Here is a 21,637-nt window from a genome sequence, read left to right as displayed (position 1 = left end):
GATATATTCCCTGAGAGGATAATATTCGTGCTGATAAACTTGCGAAATGTGCAAGAGCATGAGGTTTCTGTTTTTCCCATGTAAGCTCGTCGGTTCCTAATTGGCTCTCTCTCGAAGAGAGTCATCTCCGATAACTTAATATATGGGGCTTGATCGTCAAAAAAAAAATATATATATAGGATGGCCAATACAAAATCCACAATCCCTTCAATAGACCAAAACCGAACCAAAGCTAGATAACCCAACCATATCAGTCAAACCGGTCAAAGAGGGAACACAACAACTTTTATACTCATCATCTGTAAAATAAAAAGAAAACAACAAAGAAGCTTCAACAATCGAATTTACTACTTATTGATGTACATTTACAAAGAATAGAATTGGAATCGGAACGTGAAGTAACTAACAGAGCATTGCTTTAATAGAACTCATTTACCAAGTGTCTGATTCTCTAACAATATAAATAAAGCTAGAAGAAGATCATTGTGTTCATTTACTAGGAAATTGCTTTTTCTATATGTTGAACTAACCATTTTCGACAACTCGCTTTAAGGTCTTCGGATGTGCTTCGTTTGTCACTGGCAAGTCCACGAGCGTTTGTGGAGGAGAAAAGTACATATGCAGAGACATGATGCATATGATAATACCCAAGAAAAGCTGCATGAAAGCTGAAGATAAAATCATATACAAACCTGCAGTGTCGGTTTGAAGCTGAAGAGGTATATCCGTATATGGATGCAACCAAGTGAGTAGCATCGCCATTGATGTAGAATAAACCTAGAAGAAAAACGTAAGATGGGAGTTTAAAAAAGGGTTTTATTAGGAGATTTTGGAGATTACGAGAACGAATTAAATGAAAAGTTATTTGTGTAATATTTTTCTATCGCTAAATAAGTAGATTTACCATTATTGAATATGTAAAGAACTTGTTAGACAAGTTATATCTCTTGTATAAATATAAGCCTAGAGGCTAATTAATAAATGGAGAGAAACTATTTCACTACTAAGGTTTCCTCCAAATCTGTCATGGTATCAGAGCCTTGATCCTAATTCCTGTGAGTTACGATTGTGTTATTTCGTATTCTAAAAAAAAAATAATAATAACTCTATGTTTTTCTATCGATTTCATCTTCTTTTCGACCTTGTTTCCTTCAATCTATATTTGTTGGAGTATTTTTAATTTTCTATAGTTATCAGTTTGCTTTGTTTTGTTTGGAATTTTGATCTATATCTAGAGAAAAAAAAAAAGTCGTTGTTGATGTTGTATTGATCTATAACTACAAAGGATGGTTTGTATCCCAACAGTGGGCTTCAGAATCCACACAATATGACATGTGTTTCAAAATAAAACTCAACAAAGTTTGTTAGACAATCATATTGCAAGGCGTTATTTGCGGATGAGGAGTAAGGGAAAGGAGACAAGTTGTTGCTGCTCTGATTAGGTTTGGCTCCTCCTCATGTTTATAACTATAACATGTGTATTATCAAATGGCTTGTGGAAGCATAACGATATCTAAGGAGGAGCCGTACAATATATCATCAGGTGCTTTGGTGTAGTGGTTATCACGTTTGCCTTACAAGCAAAAGGTCTCCAGCTCGATCCTAGGCAGAACCATTTTACACTTCTTATAAAAAAAAAATTAAGAACTAATTTTTGTGCTCAGAGATTACAGGAAGAAGCTCTTTAGCATTTTGAAACATTTCCAAAAACACAACCACTCCTATCAACGTTCTGCTCATGTATTAATCCTCACTTTCAAAAGAGTTTACAATGTATCACAGTGTCACCTCCCTCTTGAGCACCAATTTGAGGTAGAATCGATTTCAAGAACAATGAATGATTTAGCTTTGAACCAGAAACATATTTTTTCAGAGGAAAGTCTCTTCGGTCCACTTTCATCTCTTAGTTTACTCACAACTTAATCAAACTGTGTTTGGTTTCGATGGGCATCTTAGAGACTTCACAGTTATGAGTTTGGTTTCTATGAAAGACATTACACCCAAATACAAAATTACTCCCATCTAAATATAATAATAATTCTAGATATTTCAGAATGCTTTATTTAAAAATTCCTAAAATTTTATGAAAACTTGGCCAATACCACGTTGGCTAAAAAATTTATTTATAAGACTTTTACAAAAATATAGTTTACTCTTACATTACCAAAATAATTAGTTTTTACTTATATAAAAAGTAAAATAAAAATGGTTTAGAAAAAATAAAGATCGAAAGAGAGAGAGGGATCAGATTGGTATAAAATTGGAGCGCCCAATTAGTCGTAACAGGCTTTGAGCGGTACGCTCATCACGCATTTATAGCGAGATTAAACCCATTCCTCATTCTTTAACTTGCCTGAAGGATCATACTTTTTCACCTCACCCAAGACCTTCTCATTCTTCCACACAACCAATGTGGGACAAATCCGGTTATTGGTTCTATGATTTTAATGGATTTAGAAATCCAGACAAAAATCATGTGTTATTCAATCATTGATTTTAAAATACTTATCAAAATGATGGGTTATTGGTTCCATGATTTACAAATACTTGTTAAAATCCCATGTTATTCATTCAATGATTTGTTTTTGGATTTCAAAATCCACATTATGTTTTAAATGGATTTGAATGGATTTGAAAGTGTAAAATAGAAGGATTCAAATCCAAGGATAAAACATGTTATTTCAAAATCCATGTATTTTGATTTCTAGAATTTACAATTCCATATGGATTTATAAATTACCTCTCCAATAACACCCCACCTTCACTTATGTGCTTGTTTGAATAGTCTCTGTCTCGCTCGGAGGGTTCCAAAGACTAATAAAGTAGTAACACTCCAGTCGAAGTTCATGATTCATTACGATCCAAAAAGGTTTATTTGGTTTTTATTTTGGTTTAAATAACATCAAAGAAGAGAGAAGGTAATTTAGGGGATGGTATTGGAGGCGAGAATGTTAAAGAATTTATTAGAAAAGAATTAATGACATAATTCATAGATTTTCTTGTATTGTAAAAGATTTTCAAATCTTTCTTTGTGATTCTAACTACTATAATTTGTATCATTTTATTAGATTTGAATAGAATTTTAATAGAATTGAAAATGGATAAATTCTTCTAGTTTCCATCTAAAGTAGAAAATAATAAACTAGTTTCAAACAACAGAAACAAATTAAAAATAGATAAATTCACTCCTTCATCCTCTATCCACGAAGGCTAGGAGTTAAAAATTCAACAGAAACAAACACTACAATAGTTTATTAGATGTAGCAATTTTATTAAATGCAAAACTTGATAATCAAAATCTACCTATCAATAAACTTTTAAATCGTAGCATCTTTCCACATGTCTTCGGCCATAGACTGTCTCCAATTATTTGCATTTTCTCTGTCTTGCTCTTGCGTCTCGAGAGGTTCTTCTCTTTCACTTTCATCTATATTGACAGAATTATTTCCATTGTTAACTGCATTATTTTCATTAGGGAACACACCTTCGTCCGATCGACATTCTCTACGAAGAAAGTTATGCAGCCCTGCACATGCTAAGACTAATCCAGCTTGTTTCTTGTAAGAAAAAGGAGATGCAGTTTTAAAAATAGCAAAACGAGATTTAAAGATTCCAAATATCCTTTCGATCACGTTTCTTAGAGAAGCATGGCGAAGATTAAATAACTCATATGGAGTTTCAGGATCACGACCTTGACCAGCAAATTCCTGTAGATGATACTTAACACCACGGAATGGAGCTAAAAAGCTGAGACGATTCGCAAATCCAGAATCAACTAGATAAAATTTTCCTGAAATTTGGATGATATATGTTACTATATATAAGACATATGATTAATAGAGAAATTTATAAATGTTTTACCATTGGGCACTTGGAACTTGTTAGTTCCTCTAGTTAACACATCACTTAACACTCTTGAATCGTGGGCCGAACCCTCCCATCCACTCAGAATGTAAATAAACTCCAGATCAAAGTTACATACAGCCAAAACTTTCTGAGATATTGTTCCTTTTCGATTGCGATAGCTTGCCACCTCACGCCCAACTACTGTTGCTGGTATATGTGTACCATCTATCGCTCCAACGCAATTCTATAATACATGCAAAAAAAAGACTCAAATTCTATGAAGAAAAAACTAAAAGAATCATAATTTAAACAAAAGATGAAATAATGCACCTTAAAATATGGATAAAATCGTGTACTTTCTCTGATCTTCAGTGGCACTAAACCATCTGGTTTTACCATCTGACTTGGAGCTATAATAGCAGAGCTTTTAAAATTTTATTAAAGCTTGTGCTCACTGCAAACTTGGACCTTTGAAATGTGTTTTTCACGTAGCCATATCTTGCATTTTGTCCAACTGTGAGCATGAAGACAGCAAGCATCTCTTCGACAGATATTTTTTTTGTGTTTTGTAAACCAGTTTTGTCTCTGATGATCCTAGACAGCTTCAAAAACATATCTGGAATCATACGATACAGCACCCGAAAATCTTCGGGATCATCTTTTAATACCTTTTGTATATATTCTTCTCCGAGCTGTGTGACTGGTCGACGAATGGGACGTTCTATATAATCACCACCCGTGAGTTGCTGTCGTGTGTTATGAATCTGAGCTCCTACCGTCATCATTACCACCATTATAGATATGTCCACATCAAAATCATCGTCTTCATGCACTCTTGTGTCTTCTTCCTCTTCATGGTCATTTCGATCCATCTAAAAAAGTAACCTATTAAAACAAATTAGTAATTATGACCATGTCTCCCATATTAAAACAAATTAGTAATTAGTAACAAATACTACTTTTTAGGGATTTTATGATATATGATTGATAAGAGTGTATGGTAATTTAAAATTTGAAAATGTAGAATATCCATAAAGAATATTTAGTCAATAACACTTTTACCAAATCACAATCTGAATTAAAACAAACACTAATAACATCCCTCATTTAACAATAATAATAGTCTCATTTTCAATATCTCGATGTTTAAAAGACGTATGTGTCAAAGGATGGAGGATGGAGGATGGAGGATGGAGGATGGAGGTAAAGTGGTAAGTTGGACGGTGAAGTTTCAGGGACCATCCGAAGGATGAAGGTAAAGTGGTGAGAGAGATGCTTCTTCCGTCGTACTAGCACTTGGTGTTGTCGTCATCATCTCTCAGTTGTCTTCGTCTTTCTTCTTCTTTTCCTTCTTCCTCTGTTTTTTTCTTTTTTAATGTTTCTGCTATGATACCATGTCAAAGGTTCTGCAGAGAATTGTATATCTTCCTCATTCATCACCAAACGATATATATACATAGAGGGATATGTTGCCCTACGAGAATATTACATACCTGCTATATAATGGTAACTATAAGCGATAAAGGAAAGGTCTTCTAACATGGTCCAATAGTATGCGCTGTACGCAATATCCAATTAGTTCCCAGAGCAAGGAGATCAAAGTAAAAGACGTTAAATAGAATCACATACCAATACATGATTCTATTTCTAATATTTTGTGAAGGGATCAAAATCACCGAAGTTTCTCCAATACATCGGTAGAGAGGAGACAATGACATCGACCAAAAGCAAAACAAAAACACATAGTTGGAATCGAGATGGTATAAACGAAGAGAATCAATCGAAATAACGCAGCAGATTATTTGAGGAACACTACAAAAGATAGAGATAAAGCCTTCAAACCAGAGCGTGCATGTGTTTTCTGTTCAATAAAGAAGCTTTGGTTCATGCTCTGTTGTCTTGTCTAAGAGGGTGCCTAAGCAATTCTCACACATTGAGGGTTTGAAAGATATGGTGAATATCAAGCTTACTTACGCCTGTTGCTGGTTCTGATGGATCCAGTTTCAGTGTCCGGTCTCAGGTCTTGAATTCAATGGAAAGTACAAGTTTTTCGCTTTGAGGACATGTGATGAGTTCCAAGGTGTTGAAGGAAGTGAAGTCTTCTTCGTGTTTGGTGTGTCAAGCGGATGTCAAAGAGTCTGATAAGATTGTGATCAACGGTACAGAAGAGGAAGTGAGCTCGTTGAGGGAGAAGATGGAGAAGGAGAAAGCAAAGCTGAGAGAGAAGAAAGCAAAGCTGAGAGAGGAGAAAGCAAAGCTGAGAGAGATGAAAGGTGTCTCAAATAAGAGCGAGAACGGCACTGCTGTGGTGGCTGATACAAGAGCAAAGGTCGCAAAGATGGCTGATACAGGAGAGCAAAGGTTGCAAAGAGACAGATGGGTGATGGGAATGTCAATGGCAATAATGGTATTAGTGTGAAGAAATTCAAAGCGGCTGGTTAATGCTACCAAGGAAGTCTACCCTTCACTCTTTACTCTTGAAGAAGTCTGTTTCCTGACCATTTTTTATTTTACGTGCAGAGTACTATCCAAATCCCACGTTAAAATGTCAGACTTTTTTCTTCACAATTTGCACTAATAATTCTTTAACATTCTAGTTAAATCAAGTTGCTATTATAAAATACATAACATCCAATAACACCAGAATTTAATAGCAATGAAAAGTTAACGACTTGAATAACACTATATTCTAAAGTAATTTAAAAGACTACTTAAAAGTACTTAATCCAATAACGGTTGAATTTAAAAGACTTGATAAAATGTTTAGTCCAATAACACTGGAATTCAAATGTCTAATAAATTCTTTCACATTCTCCCGTCCAATTAATGTTGAAGAGAAGCTAAGACTGAAGATACAACGTGAAGTGAACCCGTGACTATAATAATTCCTGAGTCACTACTGCTTGTGTCATCGCTGAGAATCTTATAGGCAAGCTTTAAGGAACCAAACACAGTTTTGTTTTCTGAAGCTTCCAAAGACTTTAATGCCAATTCATCAGCAGCTTTTATCCATGATTCCTTCAAAACCGCACACGTTGTTGATCTAACCTTACCTCCACCAATGTCAGCTTCTGTAAGAACCACTGCTTCTGGCTTTAGACCTGAGAGAAGTTCTTTTGCAAACGACACATGATCTTTGTCTCGCTAGCCATTGCAACCACAAACACCAATCTCTTTTCTACAAAGTCCCTCTTTATCATCTCCTTTAGAGCTCGCGCAGATTCTTTGGTGTAAGCTGAAAAACAAGACAAAAAACCTCCATCAAACTAAAGCTATTCGAAACAGAGACACTAAAGCTATTACCAACCTCCATCAAGAAGCATAGTTGCTCCAGGTAACTGTAAAGCCTCTGCTTCTTTTGGTGTCAAAAACTGACTTCTCCCAAGTAAACGAGTACTCTTTAAACCAATCCTAATTGCCTCATCTGTCACTCTCCACCATCCTGATTATTCCATCCAGAAAGTAACAAAATTTGTCAACTTTTTAATTCTTTCGTTGCTTAATATGAACAATATAGGGAGGTTTAAAGTGCTTCATACCTTGATCGGGAAGACAAAGAGACGCACATGTAGCAGTAACAGCATTTTGTAGCTGGTGATGTCCAAGCATCCGTAGATTTACATCACTAAGCTCAACAATCTGCATTTATTAAGTATAATTTCTTGATATATTAAGAATCACAATAGGGAACTTCTTGCTTTTAATAAAGAAATAAAAGGTTTCTGAAACTTACTGGTTTATCATCTTTCTCGTGTTGTATTACGATGTCACAGGACTCACAAAGACCGATCCCATTTTTGTTGATGATACCTTTGATTGAAGAACTATATCCAATATCAGATGCCAAGATAATTGATGACGACATTGATGCTGGTTTAGAACGAAGAATGCCTTCGATATGAGGAAGAAACAGCCCACCAAAAAACCACCTACATGATATATAAGAACACATAAAATTATCTGTCAATGTGCTTATAATCCAATGGTTATACGAAAAGCAAATACATCAAAACCACCTAACTGGACGACCGTGTTTAATTATTCCAGATTTGGCCTCTGCTATACTTTCCAACGAACCTCCGAGGGCAGCCATGTGCTCTTCACCTATCGTTGTTATGACTGAGGCAGCAAGATTTGAACTTTCGATGAAATTTGTAGCATCTCGAGCTCCTCCTAGCCCAGCCTGATGTTACACAAACAAATGAAATAGTGCCATAAGTAGTCTACAAAATAGATAGCAAAAGCAAGTCTCAGTAGATTGTCTAATGTAATGAATAAAAATGAGCAAAACCGCTAACCTCTATAACTGCAATGTCAACATTTTCTTTCTCAAACAATGAAAAGGCTATCCCAGTGAGAATCTGCAAAAGAGATACATATTAATTACACTTTGGCAATACCATGTGAAGTAGGAAAAATCTAGAAGAAGCTTCGAATTGGTAACCTCAAAATGACTCAAAGAACCATTTTCCTCTTGACTAGACTGATCAAGAACCAGTTTGATTGAATAGAAAAGATCATTAAGAGTGGAAGCAGAGACAGGATCTCCATTGCAGGAAATACGTTCTTTGATACTCATAATATGTGGGCTAGCAATCAAGAACAAAAGCTCATGTAAGTAAAACCACAAAAGATTCAAACTCAAGATATGATAGAGTCTTAATCCAAACTCAATACTTTACCTAGAATAACAACCAACTGAGTATCCTCCAGCCCGTAAGATATTAGAGAGAAAAGCAGAAGTTGACCCTTTTCCCTTAGTTCCAGCCACATGAACTACCTATAATCACTACCCTCATTGTTAATCTTACCTTGAAACATCAAACCAACTAAAAGATGAAACCTTTAAATCAACAACTTCCAACAATTACAAGTGTCTTCACCAATCCATAGGAGAATCTATAGTTACTACTCAAATCTAAAGATGAGACCTTTAAATAAACAACTTCCAACAATTACAAGTGTTATCAATCCACAGGGAGAGTTACCGAGAGACAGTATTGTAACAACCCGTCCCGTCCCTGGGCCCCACTAGCCCACCGCTAACCGCCCCATAGAATGTAATACTCCGACCCTAAAAACCCGTACACGGACGTACCGGCCTATAAAAATTTTCCTAGAGCCTATGTAATTCTACTCGTTCGTTCGACAAGACTTAGCAACAATTATATATAGCAGGTATTATAACTTAAAAATAGGCATTAATTAATATAAAGGTTCGAATTATTCTTAACAAACAATCTCAATCCCATGCATAGAAAAAGTGAAATCCTTAAGAAAATAACACTATAATTTAAACTACCCAAAGCCACCATCCTCTTCTTCCCTTGCCTCTGTCACACGAGCTGGTCAGCCACTATAATCCTGATCATCGGTCCTTTCTTTTCCTGCGTCCATTAAAAGGGGGAGTAAGCAAACAATGTTTGCTTAGTGGAGCGGTCATCCCGTCACACTAGGCTCAGTTCAACAATCTCAAACTAACACAGGGTATATTCCAATCAAGTCACGCAAGTCAATCAATTCACATCGGATAGTTGTCTAAATCGTTTAGACCAACCGCCATTCATATTGCAATAGAACACATTAACCATCAGTCAAGCCAAGCAATTAACAAGATTAAATAAACCGCGGGTCAAGAGAATCAACCATGGAACTCGGCCACAGTCACGCACTCACCTTCGGTATCGACCTAAGGTTTTTAACTCTCGGTTCCTATGCCCAAATCTGATCCCCGCTTCTACACGGACAGATCAACATCGTTAATATCCGATGTATATCCCATAACTATCGACGGATCAAGGAGAAAGGATACTTATCGTTCCTTTCTCGACTTAGACTTAGGATCTCTTTCGGTTTAAGCTTATATGGAACTCTTCTCTCTCTCTTGCGGTAGCTCTCGGATGTGTATGTGAAACTAGGGAATCTTCTAAGGGTTTCGTCCCTTATATAGGGTCGACTAAACGTCTAAACCGCCTTAAGTTGCCTTAAAACGATAAGCCTAATCGTCCCCTAACTTCCCTTATTTCTCGCATCTATCCTTATCCGATCACCTTTGCCTTTTCCGCGAGTTTCCATTTCTCTCGGGTTTCCTTTCCCGTGAGTCGGCTTAAATCTTCACAAGATTACCGAGTCCCTCGGGCCATCCATCGGCCCATAGTCTAATCGATCCATCCTCAACCGTCGGCCCGATCCATCGTTCGCCGATGCAATCATTTCTGCCTACTTCACTATCACTCTCACTTCACTATCACTATCACTAGGACTTTCATTCCTATTCCTACTCGGACTATCTCTCGGACTAAGTACTGAAACCTCTCTTCTTTTTCATCCATCAATTTACAAGCCTGAATGATCTATCACTGTAAACTTGGGATTCTATTTCTTCAATTCAAACGTCTGTTCGCTACTTCAGTAGTCTAGAACTCTCCATTTCCATACCAATCCCCTTAACCTATAAAGGTCTATCATCGGATTCTACCGGCACTGACTTCCGCATTTCTTCGGCAGTCCTCGATACCAAGTATCGGCATCTATCGGCATTCCGCGATACCAAGTATCGGCATCTATCGGCATTCCTCGATACCAAGTATCGGCATCTATCGGCATTCCTCGATACCAAGTATCAGCATCTATCCGCATTCCTCGATACCAAGTATCGGCATCTATCGACATTCCTCGATACCAAGTATCGGCATCTATCGGCATTCCTCGATACTGGTTCTCGGTAACTCCCAATACTGTCTCTCGGTAACTCCCAATACTGTCTCTCGGTAACTCCCCTCTCGGTAACTCCCGATATTGTCTCTCTGTAACTCCCGATACTGTCTCTCGGTAACTCCCGATACTGTCTCTCGGTAACTCCCGATACTGTCTCTCGGTAACGCCCGATACTGGTTCCCGGTACTAACTCTCGACAATCTCGACACTGCTGGTACCGAGGGATCGGGTCATTACATTTCTTCCCTACTTAGGATTGATTCGTCCTCGAATCTTTGCTCTCCTTACGAGGGACTTCTTCCTTATCGAACCATTTCGTGAAATTTACTTTCATAACTTCTTCCGGTTCCCAAGTCGTTTCCTCTATTCCTTCGCAATCCCATACGACTTGAATCAACTTTGTCTTCTTCTTCTTATGTGGACCCCTCATTTATTAATCTTATTTATACTGGTTCTAAACTATTGTCTAAAACTTTTCTAGCCGATGTGGGATATTGTGCATAGTTCTTTTATTTCCATAAATTTAAAATTTTCTTTTTTCTAAAAAATTCTGGAAATTTTTAAAAAATGTTAATGAATGACATATCAAATCCTGATAGGTTGTTTTAAAATAATTTTTAATATAAAAAATTCTGGAAATTTTAAAAAATGTTAATGAGTGACATGTCTTATTACAATTGGAGGTTTTAAATTCTAGGTGGACAGCCTTAGAAGCTTATAGCTTATACTTTTTATTAGTATAGATTACAAATTTATTTTCCATATATTTTATCGATAGACCATAACATTAATTAAAGATAGATTACAAAATTGATAGATTGATTGGTTACAAGTTAAATAGTAGGTTACAAGATAGATTATGAAACAAAATTTAATCAGTGTTATAGTACAGGTACTTATCTAGAATCATTAAAAATATAAAACATACAAAATATATGTCTTTTTTCAAGTCTTCATATTTAGCATATGATTTTATTGCATAATGTTTTATCCAAAAAAAATTAAAATTACAATATAAATAAAATAAATTTTAACCCGTGCTCTCTTAATCTAGTATGTTGTTATTCAATCAAACTTTTTTAAAACTCTTTAAAAATTTGGTGTTATTGGTTATGGATTTGTAAAAAGTTATCTAAAATCTATCTTCTCCGTAGTTGACAACAACAACAACAACAACAAGTCAACAATCAAGGTTTCTACACTTGCAGATGAAGATATTCCCGAGTCAATTGTTGCCAATTAGTTTGTGTAGCCACCCCAAACGCTACCAGCTTTAATCAAACCAAAAAGAAGGTGGAGTCACCATTTTGAACGTTTATCTTGTGAAACTCTGCAGCATTTTTCCTCTATACTTGATCACCAACATCGTCAAATTCTCAAAACGCAAAAGTAAAGGAGAATTCAGCTACTACTATGTTAATCAAAACTCTGCAAGACTTCAATAAAGCGATTTGGAACATATAGAGGAGCTTTTACAAGTTGCTATCTGATTAAAAACCCTTCTTAGCTTTCTACAATTTTGTTTTCGGCTTCATATGCACACATACCAAATTCTGAAGAAAATAAAAAGTCCGAGGATATACGCATTCATAAAAAATAAAAAAATACCCTTTTGCCTGTAAATACCTCCTCAATGAATTTGAACCAAACTAGGAACATAACTGACGAGAAATGGCCAAGCAGTACCCTGTGGTTCTTGTACAATCAAATTATGAACTTGTATACCCTCTATAGCAAAGTAAAATTTTGCCATGGTCCTCATGGTCATGGGATCAGTCAATCTTGGTAACTCTGTATCACAACACACAACCATTTTATTCTTCTCGTCAACCAAGAAACTTATAATATGGCTCATCACATCTGGTCTTGGTAACATAACTTTACCCAAATCCACTACTAAGAAGTTGCTCCACGACAAGTCTTTGGCCTCATCGATCATCTTAGTTTTGGTCACCCATATATCCATCTTTAATGAATCTATACCAACCCCATGTTGTTGTAACAAGGCAAGTTTCTCTTCACTAACAACTGAGTGAACCACACCAACATAACTAGTTCTCTTAAAAGATAGAGGGAGACGCATACGTCCAAATCTCTCAGTAGCGAAATCAAACTTTAGAATGAAAACAACGAGGGGGTCTTCTTTATCTGGAGCCTACCAGTAGGCATTTCCCTTGAGAGTCACGCCATTAGAGTGAATGAAAAATTTAGGAGAGACGTCATCAAGAATCCTCCATGAATATTCAGAGTTGAACTCATAGATTTCAAATTTAGGAGGAGAATACTGTACGCAGCTTTGAAAATGGTTAAAAGCCAATATTTTGTAGCTATCCCAAGATTTGTCGCTGTTGTTTACGTATCCTAAGACATCTTATATAATATCTTATATAATATGAGAAGGTTTTTCTCAACTTCTTCTAATAACATGACACCTGGCTTCTTATATAGCTGACACATGTCCTCATTCTCAATTTAATTCAAAACTATGGGTTAAAGAAACTTAAATAGATCTATCTCAATTTCCTAGCCAACAAGACATAAACTCATTTCAATTCTAATTCAAAACTATGGAGAAAAGAAACAAAAAAAAATAACAAATAAGAAGGTTTTTCTCAATTTCTTATAATAACATGACACCTGGCTTTTTATATAGTTGACACATATCCTCATTCTCAATTTAATTCAAAACTATCGAGAAAAGAAACAAAAAAAAAAAACACAAAAATAGGCCCGTTCCCTAGCCAACATGACTAATTAAAAAGGTTAAATATATTTTTTTTCTTCTCGAGGCTTCTCTGCTTCTATGAACTTGGCATCATTTCGAAGCATCAACTACATAATCTGAGAAGGTATTAATGTTTTACTTATGGTTGGTTGTCCCTCATTTCTCACATCATCATCAATTCTATCACCTCCTTTATTTCTTTTTGATGACCTAATTGGTTAAAAATCACATTATTTATTATATAGAAATACTCAGACTTATCTTCCTCTACCAAATCTTTAATTATTTTTGGGTTTTTTTTTTAATTTAGTATTATTTCATTGCATAAGTCCCTATAGTTTACTTTTGTTAAAGAAAAGATAATATATTTTACAAAAATATATTTATTCTAATTTGTTTTTACGATTTATAAAATTTTCACTTATTTTTTGATCGCAACCGAAACTTTATTACTTAACTATTTTTATCGGTTTCACATGTCAATATTTACTATATATTAAAATATAATAAAATAGAGTTGTGAGACATTGTCATTTGGCACCCCTCTTTTTTTTAACATGTGTCATTTTCTCTAATTTTAATTAAATAAAAAGACACATTATTGCATATATGATTATTGAATATAATATGATTTGTATATATATATATTTGAAAATCTTATATATTTTTAAATTAGTCTATCATAAGTTAATTTGGTTTCAGTTTTTACTTTAAAAGTATAAAACCATTTTCTATTTTTATTTGGTTTCAATTTGTTTATATTTTTTAGTTGGGTTGATCAATATTTTCTTTTTAGGTTCTATGATGTATGCTTTCATTATGAAATATATTAGATGCTAAAACTAAAAAATGGTAGGAAGATATTTTTGTAACAATGTTGAAATTCAAAAAGCAAACTATACAACAATTTTTTTTTTTAACAAACTATAGACCATATAATGTAGGAATAAAATGAAGTAAAAAAAAAATATAAAATTAAAATTAATGAGGATGACATGTGTCACAAATATAGAGTGCCCAATGTTACATTGTTAGGCAAAGTTAGAAAAAACCTTCTCTTATTATATAGACCATATAATGTAGGAATAAAATGAAGTAAAAAAAAAATATAAAATTAAAATTAATGAGGATGACATGTGTCACAAATATAGAGTGCCCAATGTTACATTGTTAGGCAAAGTTAGAAAAAATAGAGTTGTGAGACATTGTCATTTGGCACCCCTCTTTTTTTTAACATGTGTCATTTTCTCTAATTTTAATTAAATAAAAAGACACATTATTGCTAATCTAAAACTAAATTGTCTACACACATTTTTGTAATTTGGGACATTTTCTTTGTTCAGTTTCTTTAGATTTACATTTACTTCTCTCAATCAATTACCTTTATGACATTATGGGTGGACGTTTTCTTTGGTTCAAACTGTTCATGTTGAAATAATGCATATGACCAAATTAATTACAATTAATATGCTTTATAACTGTATTTATTTCCATGAATGTGATTACTTAGAATAATGCATCTACAAATTTTATACAATGTTTAGCTATATGTCTTTCTTTTCCCATGGTATTTTTTAATATTATTTTTTATGAAGTTTTTTTAAAAAAACATGATATCTTGCAGTATGATGATTAACAGATTAATTTCTCTAGGACTATTTGAAGAAATCGTTTACAAAGCCATTTCAAAGTTTTTTTTTTTTGATACATAGTCTTGTCAATAATTATTAGCCTATTTCAAAGGATTATGTTTTATGATAGTCATGATTTAAAGTTTATGCATTGTTTTGTAATGTGATTTTTTAACTTTCAAACTATACTTGGAAGTCTTAAGTGATGAACATGAGCCTAATGCTTGACTCCTAAAACATAATCTCTTTGGCTTTGAACATTCAGTCATAATATTATAGTTGTAAATTCCTTATGTTTCTCCTCTTAAGTCCTCTGATCTTCAACTACAATATATTTCTAAGTTTATGTTTTGTAAATTTGCTTTGTTTTTCATTTTTAAAAGTGTTTTATCCCCATTAAAAAAAATATTTTACTTTGCATATTGATAAAAAGATTGAGCTTAATTTTACCATGTAATGCATATATAAATGGTCAAAAGATCACATATTTCTTTATGCCTCTTTGGAATCAGTTCCCAAACTTTACAACATCCTTTCACATTACACAGAAAAACATTACAGAGACCTATTGTAAAATATTTAATATATATATATATATATATATACATATTGAACCTCAATACTTTCATCATAGACATATGTCAATCATTAAAAGTGGTATAAATTATAGTAGTTTAACCTGTAAAAAAGCAAAACTACTTTTATATTGCATTGGTATTGTTTGAGTTGCCAATCATACATCATGTCTATTTTCCGTTAACCCTTACTCCATCTGTCATTATGCCGAAAAAAGCTTACACCATTTCCAATGGTTATCTATATTTTTATACTATACATTTAGGATATAATTTTGAAGAGATATGGTTTAGTATTTAGAATATAAGATTAAAAGTATGATGCTATTTTAGTATTTTTAGAATTTAGAATTGATTTGCTAAATTTAAAACCAAAACTTATTTTTATGCAATATGTGAAAATTGTCCTTTTTAACACATTTCATAATTATAAACTGATAAATGTATATATTTAAATTCTTTTCAACGCATATATAAATAATATCATAAACAATTTAATGAAATTTTATTTTACATACAAAATATTTGATTTTATAACCCACGCATTGCGTGGGTAACTTTGTAGTACTTGTATACAATTGGTATAAATGGTTCAATGTTGAACCGAGATATGTGAGCCAACATTGAACCGCATCGGCAGACCCGATTGGCTTCTTATCTCGGTGTAGGCATAAACAAAGATATCGTTAAAAAAAACGAAAGTGCATACACTGATTACTGCATACAAATACATCATCATCAGTCATCACAAAAGTTAACCTAGTCCAGACATTACAGGAACCAAATCGGCTTTCATACAACCTCCCAAAAAACCAACACTAAACCGGTTAGCATATCTTACAAATAAAAACTCTTTACTACTTATAGGTTTAAGCATCCACCAAACTCCTTTAGCCGCTTCTTTGTACATATTGAACCAAACTAAACTACATCGGTAACAAACCTCCATCTTCACCATTTTAGTTCAGTTTAGTTCAACGTTTAGGACCTTTGTTTTTGCCAGTGTTAGATCGTTTTTGGCCTCCAAGAACTTTTCTTGGCTCAGCTGATATCGGACGACTTCCGGGAGGAAACAATCTTGGAACCTTCAGGCCAATCAGAGACACCCGGAAGCGGCGTGAAATCAACTGCTAAAACTGCACGAGAACTTTCGGTACTGTAACAGTCATCAACATACTGCAAATGATCAATGTTCAGCCTCCTGCAAACCGCTAACACGTGTGAACATGGATACTTGTAAAGTTGCCATACCCCACAATTGCATACCCGATCACTAATTTGACTAACTTGCATCACTTCCGTGACCTGAAACTTCTCCCCCGTCCGGTCTAGAGGCAATACATCGTGCGTTCTAGAAGCTTCCTTACACTCTTCAATAAAATCCATGACATATTTAGAGTATAGGCCTCTTCCATTCAGTGGTTCCCCAAGAAGACCACGTTGAGATTTGAAAAGCTCTGCCCGGTAATCAAAAATTAGCAAGATGGAGGTTGTGATAGGAAGATCAAGAGCTTTGTTTATGAATCCATATGTCCTAGATATTGTGTTTGTTGTCATGATCCCAAATCTCAGCCCACCATCATCGTAAGCCAGAGCCCATTGATGTAGAGGTATTTTGTCTAACCATTTTCGAGCCTCCAAGTTCATCTTTTCGATTTTCTTCAAGTACTTCACGAAACTTGATACGTACTTCGTAGATCCCGCCTTGTAAACAAACTCTGTCATGAGATTGTTATGAAAGACTTCATAAAATTTTAAGCACATATGCCTAAGACAGAACCGGTGTTGTGCCCACTGACACTCACGCTCCTTAACAACTGCAACTATGTCAGGATCCGGACTCGTTATTAGACAAATGTCTTCCCTTTGTGTTACTTTCTTTCTGATGCATGCAAAGAACCAACGCCAAGTATCAGCTGACAAACTTACTTCGGTAATAATTGCAAACGCAAGTGGGAAAAGCCTGTTTTCTGCATCAAATCCCGCTGCACCAACAATTTCCCAGGGTATTTACCGCTCAAGTTTACTGTATCCACTAAAATGAGAGGTCTGCAGTGAGAAAATCCTGCAATTGACTGCTGATATTTTCTAAAATATCAGCTTCTTCATCACTCTTATTGATCTCTTTTTCTAAAGACTCATCAGTTTGAGAAGTTTCAGATTTTTTAACATACCTCAACATCGAATTAGCCATTGATTTTGTTAATGCATCTTGTTTCTTCTTTTTCCTTACTTTTGATGCCCCTCCCGGCTCTTTTCTTATTCAGTTAGAAGTCATCTTCCTACAAGGAAGCAACCAAACTATTAGCACAAGAATAATATAAATATAACTGAACAAATCAATGGTTAGTATGACTTTTAGCACAAGAAAGCGATAGAAGTAAAAACACATCAATATATTAATTCAAAAATAGCAATATCTTAATTTTCTATTGACAAACCTGAATTGATTCAAAATTCAGAAGCAGTCCACTCTGAGAAAAATTAAAGAGTATCAGAGCAAAGGAGTACAGGACAGCGATAATTGCAAGGTGAAGGAGGAGGAAGGAGAGGAAACGATGTTTAGGTTTTTTTTTAGGTTTGTTTCTTTTTTTCTTTTAGTTTTAGTTTTATTATTTATATTTAACTAAATCAATTTCGTTTTTTTTAACCTTAAAACTCTACATATTAATTTTCGTTTTTGTTTGCATTGGCCGCGTTTTTAAAAAAGGATTGGCCGTCCAAAAAAAAAACAAATAAAAGGTTAGCACTTAGGTTTGAACCGGAGACCTCATACTTTTCAGGGAAGGTTATTACCACTGGACTAAAGAAACCTTTTGAAAAATAGGGCCGAAAAAGTTTTATAAAATATGCGGCCGCAAGCATATGCTTCATAGGCCTAGCCTTTGGGCCGGCTCTGAATCCACTCAGAAACCGGAGAAGAAGGATCTAATTCGTGGGTTTTGGAAAGTCTTGGGTGAATGTGAAGGATGCGAAAATTCCAATGTTGTAAGAGAACCGTTTGACACCCGTATGGTTCCCAAGTAACGATGTTGTATCGATTGCGAGTACTCATAACCTCGGCGGTCTCTACAACATGAGTCGCAACAACTATCAATATTTTGATCAAGATCTAGTGAATATGTCTTACCTTACTATGAATACCAGCCAGAAAAAATGTATGATCCCTTTCTACTCAGACTATACGTCAGAGTTGGTATGAATAGAAAAGCAAATTACGAAGCAGAGGTGGGCCGATGGAGAGGGAATATAAGAAAATAAACCAGGGATGATGAATCTTATCCAAATATTGTTGTTATCATATTTTTATTTATTTGCTGAAAAAACATTCTATTTTACTTCATATTACAAAACCAACTCTTTAATAATTTGTTCTTGATCTTTTCTTACTGTAATGAGACATAAGCATACAAGTGAAAACTCTACAATTCAGACAACTAATACTTAATTCTAAAGAATTTACGCATTGCTTCCTTTCATAGATAAGCCTTCTAATTCATATGCATATACTATCCTTTTATAATTGATAAAAACGGCGGACAAGCTATAACATATAAATTATACTATACTTCAGTGAAGCCTAGAGATAAAACTTTTAATATATGAACAGTGCTAATAGAAAGTCGTCTAACTGTGTGAGTAGGATATGCTACGTAGAACAAAGGAAATAAGACTATTATTTTGATCTTTAATTCGCTTTGTGTGAGAAAACTTGGCTTATTTATCAGAGATATATCATGAGCCCACCAATCATATCCATTGGGAAAAACATTGTGTTGGTTATTGAAAAGAGATGCATATGTGTTACCTGTTACGTACGGTTGCAGAAACACTATATATACGCCTATAGTACACATATTTGGAAATTATAATGTCGTCTATTTTAAACACATAATTGGAAATTAAAATGTTTCAAAATTTTACTTATAACAAGGCAAGCTATATATTACAGAATGCTTTAGCGGGAAGTAGAAACAAATAGATCACTTTATGACACTCAATTAATGTGCAAAATTTGGTGCAAAGGAGTTTGATATATCATGGTTTTTATGTTTTTTAAACATGATATAAGTATGCTTTTTGAGTTTTTTTATTTGTTTTCTATGTTGTTTTTGAGTTTTTATAGGATTATGTACATCATTGGCACGGATAGAACATAATTGAGCTAAATAAGAAGATTTGGAACATAATTGAGAGTGTCTTTGCCCAAGTATCATCACAATGGTTGAACGTGTTCAAGGAATTTCCTTGGTCCCATGATGTCTCATCATCGCATATTCCTAAATCTGTCTACGAAACATCAGATGCTTGGATCAACCAACTTCAAACTGATAAACATTGTACTTTCGTTATGTGGGCGCTTGGTCGCCTTCTCACTAGTTGGGCTGCACATGCACAAGATACTACTACTTGTTCTTCCAAATCTTCTGAGGTGTTTATTTTGTTTCCTGTGATATTGAGTGGTGTTGTATTCACTCACTCAGTTATCTTTTGTTTCTCTTATACGTACTCCATTGTTTTCTACTTGTAGGTGGCAGCATTTGTTGCTTTAGCGATCATGTTGCGTAGTAAACCTCTAGCTTTGACTTATCTTTTGCCCATGCTGAGGTACAGTCCTAGGTATCACGGCGAGGACAAGCTTCCGGTTATACTTTGGACGATGGCTCAGGTTATTTTTAATTTTTCTAAACTAGCTAGGATAGGAGGACCACGAGTGTGTCTGAACTTGTGTTTTTTTGTTAATTTTTCCTTCAACTGTAAAATGGTGACAGGCTTACTTCAAAAGTGATTTATCTGCTGGCTTGTATTCATGGGCGAATAACTTGTTACCACTAGCCGATAATAACAAGGGCTACAGCCCTTAGTCAGTGGATCTCATACTGCGATTGGTTGAGATGTGAGTCCAGTTTTATTTTTTCTCTTCTCTTTTCATCTCCCTCTCCCTCCTCTACTGTATGTAATATGCAACAACCATTGATCTTGTTTTTCTTTTTAAATCAGCATTTTGTCGGAGCCAGACGCTCGGACCATACTTTTAAATGAAGCCGCTGTTAGGAAGAAAAATCAGCTGATAATTCCACCTTCTTCATTTGAGATCTTGGTGCGGCTTACATTCCCTGCGTCATCCGCTAGAGTAGAGGTAAATAGTAGTAGTATTATTGGAGTTTATATAAACAAAAAAAACACCTTGATGCGATTGTCGATTCTGATCACAAGCATGCATGGTGCGCACAGGCAACAGAGAGGTTTGGGACAATTTACCCCTTGTTGAAGGATGTAGCGTTTGCACCAGGAAGCAGCACAGTGAAACAGATATTCACTTTTTCCTTAAAATTAGCTGGAGAAGGTTTAGTTACAGGAAATCCTTTTCTTGCCGAGGAAGCTACAACAACCGCTATCAGGTGTGTGACCGAACACGTTGATTGCTTCAGGCAATGGGATATTCTCTATAAAAAAATATAGAAGCTAGTGTTGCTCTTCTTAAAAAGCTTGTAGACGAATGGAAGGATCATTCCCTCAAACTATTATCATCACCGAGTGATACTCTCACTGTCAATGATGCCATACATAACTTCAGGATAAAGGTAGTTAATCAATGCCTTTCTTAATTAAACTCTTCTAAGCTGTATATAGCTAATGTCACCCGTATCTTCATATCTGACCTCACCTGCTATCCATGCCTGTAGAACGAAAATGCCATCACTGAAGGAGTAGCCAATTGTTTTCTTTACAAAGAAGCTGACAAGTCTTGCAAACTGATCTCGAGCAGACTCTCCCGTGGAAATGGCGGCCTCCAAATAACCGCTATTGTTATAGCAGCTGCGGCAGCCGCTGCAGGAGGCGTTGTAGGAGCCGCACTTGCTCTATCATTCCCAGTAGCAAAATGAGAATTGGCAAATTCAGTCTCAAGTACCTAGACGATGCTCAAGAATTCGCTCTCTTAACCTTTTAACTATTTTCCAAAACCCTCTTCTCTTCTCTAGTTTCACTAATCACTATCATCATAAACATCTTAATATGTACTATGTGGCTTGGTTGTATAACTTTTATTTAAGCTACAAATCTGGAGACACTGACAAGTTATTTAACATCTTAGTATGTTAAATTTTGATTTCATATATAATGTATCTAAGAGATTTCAT

At 34.9% G+C, this 21,637-nt stretch overlaps 1 non-coding gene and 5 pseudogenes across 2 annotated transcripts; 2 read left to right on the top strand and 4 right to left on the bottom strand.

The window, feature by feature from the left end:
* Positions 1 to 2,240: 2,240 nt before the first annotated feature.
* LOC147933221 (small nucleolar RNA Z279/snoR105/snoR108) lies at positions 2,241 to 2,345 on the bottom strand. Its single transcript, XR_015576958.1, has one exon. It is a non-coding gene; the product is annotated as a small nucleolar RNA Z279/snoR105/snoR108 (small nucleolar RNA).
* Positions 2,346 to 5,698: 3,353 nt separating this feature from the next.
* LOC147933220 (uncharacterized) lies at positions 5,699 to 6,497 on the top strand (annotated as a pseudogene).
* Positions 6,498 to 6,669: 172 nt separating this feature from the next.
* LOC104754665 (dihydrofolate synthetase-like) lies at positions 6,670 to 10,059 on the bottom strand (annotated as a pseudogene). Its single transcript, XR_015573740.1, has 10 exons — positions 9,973 to 10,059; positions 8,718 to 8,777; positions 8,529 to 8,626; positions 8,291 to 8,435; positions 8,145 to 8,207; positions 7,863 to 8,029; positions 7,580 to 7,775; positions 7,386 to 7,485; positions 7,154 to 7,288; positions 6,670 to 7,081 (listed from the first exon to the last, which is right to left on the bottom strand). The product of XR_015573740.1 is annotated as a dihydrofolate synthetase-like (transcript).
* Positions 10,060 to 11,936: 1,877 nt separating this feature from the next.
* On the bottom strand, positions 11,937 to 16,452 carry LOC109127005 (putative F-box protein At3g17265 pseudogene; annotated as a pseudogene).
* LOC109127008 (uncharacterized) lies at positions 16,339 to 17,587 on the bottom strand (annotated as a pseudogene).
* Positions 17,588 to 18,650: 1,063 nt separating this feature from the next.
* Positions 18,651 to 21,382, top strand: LOC147933219 (uncharacterized; annotated as a pseudogene).
* Positions 21,383 to 21,637: the final 255 nt, after the last annotated feature.

Source organism: Camelina sativa, chromosome 12, assembly GCF_030686135.1.
Source record: "Camelina sativa cultivar CO46 ecotype springtype chromosome 12, ASM3068613v1".
NCBI lineage: Eukaryota > Viridiplantae > Streptophyta > Magnoliopsida > Brassicales > Brassicaceae > Camelina > Camelina sativa.
Note: the sequence above shows the minus strand (reverse complement) of the source record. Positions and strands in the feature narration are given on the sequence as shown.